This window comes from Benincasa hispida, chromosome 5 (genome assembly GCF_009727055.1).
Source record: "Benincasa hispida cultivar B227 chromosome 5, ASM972705v1, whole genome shotgun sequence".
Lineage (NCBI taxonomy): Eukaryota > Viridiplantae > Streptophyta > Magnoliopsida > Cucurbitales > Cucurbitaceae > Benincasa > Benincasa hispida.
Genome location: NC_052353.1, coordinates 18,565,257 through 18,570,950, shown reverse-complemented (window position 1 = coordinate 18,570,950; position 5,694 = coordinate 18,565,257).

Sequence of the window (5,694 nt, the reverse complement as noted above, 5' to 3'; positions counted from 1 at the left end):
TTTGAGTTAAGCTTAAATCCCTGAAAATTGACTAAGTATTGGACTAGGCATTACTATGCATTGGCCACAAGATCTTGGAAAGAGTACTTGGGCAAAGGGAAAATTTGGAAATTTGGCTAAGTATAGAATGTTGTGTGGGATGCATTGGAAGGAGGGAAAAATTTGGAAATTTGGCTAAGTATAGAATGTTGTGTGGGATGATGCGTTGGAAAGAGGGAAATTTGGAAATTTGGCTAAGTATAAAATATTGTGTGGGATGCGTTGGAAGGGACCAATGCGTTGGAAGAAGTTGTGTTGATGCGTTGGAAGGGACCAATGTGTTAGAAGAAGTTGTGTTGATACATTGGAAGAGTTTGTGGACGCATATGAAGGATGAACTCATGGAGGATGTCATCCGGACATGTGTCTTCTTGGGAGAAAGTCTTAAGCCTTAAGAATTTGAGGTGGTTGCATCTGAGGACATGCAATTTGAGGCTCATGCGTTGGTTTCATAGGAGGAAGACACTTAGAAAAAAAAGATGTGTTGGTAGTATGAGGGAGGAACACTTGGACATGCAGCCAAATAGGTGGTGTCGACTTTGGGGAAGGTTTGGACACCTATAAATAGGATCAAAGGCTTCATTCTTCAGATCACAACACAAAATATATTTAAGACGAGTGGGAAAGTTGGGTAAACCTTGTGTTGGAGCAAAATCCATGCGTTGGACATAGAAGTTCAAAGAGGACGCATTGGACAGTGAAGTCTGGAAAGCAGCATCAAATTGGAACGAGAAGTTCTCCCAGAATACCCGTGCGTTTGATGTGATTCCAAAGCTATATGAAAGATAAAAGAGTCTAGTTTTCATGGTGGGGCTTCCGGAGAAGAATCTCTAAGGAATAGGGCAGGAAGAGGAGAACAAGACAGAGGGGTCGAGCTTTTGGGTAAGCTGAGCCAGTCTTGATGTTTTGATGTTTCCGGCCAAACCACTAGAAGTTGTGAGCTAATATTTTGAGGTATGCTTCCTGAGACTAATTAGAGTATATTTGTAGAAGGAAGTAACTCGAGATAAAGCCTAGAAATATGAGCAATTTGAGCGTTAAGTTGAATATGGAATTTAGGGTTCAAAAGAGGAGCCCGAGAAGACCAAGGAACTTCTAGAGAGAAAAGTTCCTAAAGCGACCAAGGTGAGTGGTAATTTTGGTAATTTCCTTTAACTCTTTAAGCATATCTTTTAGAGTAATTGTATATGCTTAGGTTATGAATGAGTATCTAGCTTCCGAATGAGATTATGTGATCGGGATGGTCAGGGGGTCAATAGACCTAGTGCCTGAGCCCGTAAGCAGAACCTCACAGGATGGTCAGGGGATACGAGAAGTCTAGTTCCTGAGCCTGTGGGAGGATCCTCGTATGGGATGGTAAGAGGGCCAACAGGCCTAGCTTCTGAGCCCATGAGTGGGGAGCTATATGCACATAGAGGACATAGGAGACAGGGGCAACGTAAAGAGTAAGCGTTGTAGCTAACGCCAGTTATCTATCTACCGTATGTGTAGGTAGACAACATACTCATTCTAGTTAGTTATCGGGTTAGCTATCTACCGTGCGCGTAGATAGAAGTTTGAGAACAAACTCACTCGAGGTGGAGGTTTGAATGTAACCTCGTATTCGTGATATGCTTGTTATTATGAGTTGAAATAGACTCTAGAAGTTGCTTACCACTCATTGAGCTTTGTAAAAGCTCATTCTGTTATTTCATGTTTTTCTTCCCAGGTAGCGAAAGGTGAGGAGTTCCAGGGTGCTGCTAAGGTCAAGGTCTGCCACATGCCATAGTTACACTCCTGGAGGGTTTTACGGTTGTTGTTGTCAACTTTGTTGTTAAGTCTTGGAGTTGTATAAACGTTATGTTGTTGTAATATCAGATGGGCCTACTGACTTAATCAGTTGGTTATTGAATTCGTTCATTGGTATCAGAGTTATTTCCGCAAGAGTTATTAGGCAGTAAGTGTCAGCCAAAGGGTTGATAACTGCTGCAGTCGCATCCCTCTCCGAGGCTCGGAGGGTGGTCTGGGGTGGGGGTGTGACACTAAAGGGCCTATAATATAGGGATAAGGCTGCGTCCCTTATCTTGGTGACGCTATGGATATGATCCACTTTGTATTTGATACAAACATAAAGATCCAACGCATTCGTGTAGGTGACATACGAATGGAGGTATCCTATGGAATGAGTTTTCATAAGATCGAAATACGAAATAGTAACAATTAAATGGAACTCTGTTGACTAGTTAGGTTTCATTTCAATAGGATGACCTAGGCAACTGTAGTCTTAATCACGAATGTATTATGAACTCGTGTTCACGAAGGATATTCCTTTAATTTGTATGGGTGAGAGTGGTTAGTTCGTCGACTCAATATGTCTACAATTTTGGGGAAAAGACTGAGTGGGGAGTTGAAGAAAATAATAATACACAATGGATTTTACTTCTTCTCGACTTTAGGATAAGTAGATGAGTGTTCCCTTAACTGGTGTCTCTGAAACTTGAACAAAGGCCCCTACCCTTTTACTAGCCCGAGAGGAGTTTTGTTTAATGGTTGGATCATAAACCATTAAATAGGTTGTTCACTAGAGGAGAAGTGGTACATAAGGATACATATGTAATCAAGGGGTAAAACGATAATTTTTCTCAGCTGGTATTAAAAAAACTCGTGAAGGACTAACTTGCTATTATTGGTCTTTATTCATGTACACAAAAATATATTTGCAGTGGGAAGAGTGCAATTGTAGGTCTTTAGTGGATTGTACCCATATATAATGAATATTGATTAACGCGGTTAATGAGTATAACCAATTGATCTCAAATCATTGAAGCTTCTGATTTGTAGGTCCACTAGGTCCTATTCCTAGCTCATAAAGGGTATTGAGGTAATTATGTCTTGAAGAGAATTTGAAATGTTCAAATTCACTTTGGGAATATTATAATGTATGATGATACATTATTATATAAAATTTATATTTTCATTAAACTTTATAATATAAATTTAATTTGGATATAATTCAAAATTAATTTATGAGAGAATTAAATATTTGAAGGAGGTCAAATATTATGAATTGGATTCACATTAAAACTATATTTTAATATTAATGCATATCAAATACACATTAAAACTATAGGTTATAAGAGAAATACAACTGAATATGATTCAAATGTAGGCTAAATTGTATATTTGATATTTAATTTGGTTATTAATTAATTATTTTATTTAATTAAATTTGATTTAGTTAAATTCATTTAATTAATACTATAGGTTGTGTGAGAGATGTTCTATTAAACATGATTTAAATGAATTTATTAATTAAATTAGATTTAATTAATTATTAATTCAATTAATTCGATTAATTATTATTTATTTAATTTAATTTATCAAATTAAATAATAATGAAAAAACTCTCACACTGGGAATTATAAAAAAGTATGGATCACTGCCCACATTTAAAAGTTCATCCCTCTCTCCATTAGACTCTCACACATGATATACTTGAGAGGTGAAGAATTTTTTATTTTATTTTATTTTATTTTTTTTAAGAAGAAGATCAATTACAAAAAGTTATTGGTGGAAAAACTCGAAATTCTCTAAAAAAAATCAGACTATTCTTGTTGATTTTCTCTTCACAATTTGAGATTGGTTCCAACAAACCAATAACCCCAGTTTCTCAGAGAATATGGAGGTTCTCAAGTGGTGGTATTTATGAATTCCATCACAAGAAGAATTGATCTTTTCATTTAAGTTGTCAACGAGACTAAGTGACGTTTTTTAATTCTCTGTAAAATTAAATTCGCAAAAAGGTAAAGCATGTTTAACCTAATTGACACAGTAGGTTGAGGTTTTTTTATATCTCTGTTTTATTTTGTATGTTTTGGTAGTGTACTGGTATTTTGGATTCTAAATTAATTTCGAGTTAGGTCTCATTTCTTCCGTTGCATTAGGACTTTTATCCCTACAGTCGATACACTAGAACATTCCTCCAGGTTGTCACCTATTTCATTTTAGTCTTAAAAATCATCATTAATTATGACTCACTAAATAAAATGAGAAGAGTTTTCTGATAGAGTTTCTTCAAGACGACATTCAGTCTAAAAAGATTGTCAAAATATCACTAAGGCGTTCAGTTCAACTAGAAAAATTACCAATTACTTAAGAATATGGAAGTTGAAATTTGTTCAATATCCCCTTCTATACCAGAAAGAAACACATGGTAAACTTTTCATACGTGGATAATTTTGATGAGGTCCAAATCCTCACTAGTGCTCGACCCATTAAAAATGAATAAAGATCTGGTCAAAATTTGCACAACAAAAATGTACTATCTTCTCAAGAAGGGCTTAGTAAGCCCATCCAAAAGTTTGTGGTCATGTGTAGCCTTTTATGTTAACAATCAAGCAGAAAAGGAATGAGGAGTTCTACGACTAGTCATCAATTACAAACCCTAAACAAGGTTCTCAAATGGATTAGGTACCCAATTCCTAATCTCCAAGACTTTCTGAAAAGGATTGCCACAACAAAGATCTTTTCAAAATTTGATATGAAATATGGGTTTTGACTAATTCAAATTAGCAATGAAGACAGATACAAGACTGCCTCCAATGTTCCATTCAGACAATTTGAGTAGAATGTTATGCCTTTTGGATTAAAGAATGCGCCATTTGAATTTTCAAACGATTATGAATGATATATTCAACAAATATCAGGAATTTACAGCATAGACGATGTCTTAGTATTCTCAAAGATAGTTGAACAATACTTTAAACATTTACAGGTGTTCTTCGCACTATTTGTCTTGTGTTATCCCTACCCAAGATGAAGTTGTTTCAAACAAAGGTCCGATTTCTCAGCTACGACATAGATGAAGGGATCATCAAGCCAATCCAACAGTGACTGGAATTTGTGGATAAGTTTCTAAACAATACACAAGATAAGAACCAACTATAAAGATTTTTGGGTTGCATCAATTATATTGGAGATTTTATCAAACATCTTCGCACTATTTGTTTGTCACTATATAACAAACTAAAAAAGAATCCAAAGTCATGGACGGACGACCATACACGAGCATTACATGGCCAAAAGTTTGTTTCACAATAAAAAGGAAGGTACTAGCAATATACTTTGTGTAAAAAGTTCTAGGGAGATCACATGAACAAAAGTTTCCTTGTCCAAACAGATTCAAAAGAAAGAAAATACATATTTGGAAAAGATGTAACAAATCTTGTCTCAAAACAAATCTTTGCGATATGGAAGGCAATCTTATCTTGCTTCAACTTTCGCATAGAGCCTATAAAAGGGACAGAGAACTCCATTGTAGATTACCTCTCTAGAGAACATCTTTCATTTGGAATAAACCTCCTATTGTACTATCAAAATTTCTCTCCCATAAGCATAGAACCATCTCCCAACCATCCACGACCATCACGACGGCCTCCGTCGTTGAACTCAAATCAATATAGCTTCTCTACAACAAATGCTTTAGGGGAAAAAAACACATTTCTCAATCATTTGCACCAACTCCCCTAAGTGTGGACAGTTATGCCATGGACATCAACTTCGAAGTTCAAGGCTCTGCTCAAAGAGCTATTTCAATTCAGTTAAGTTCTTCAAACCTGCCTCCTCAACATCAACAACCTTATTGCGCCTTTCTGATGCATAAAATACAAATAAAAG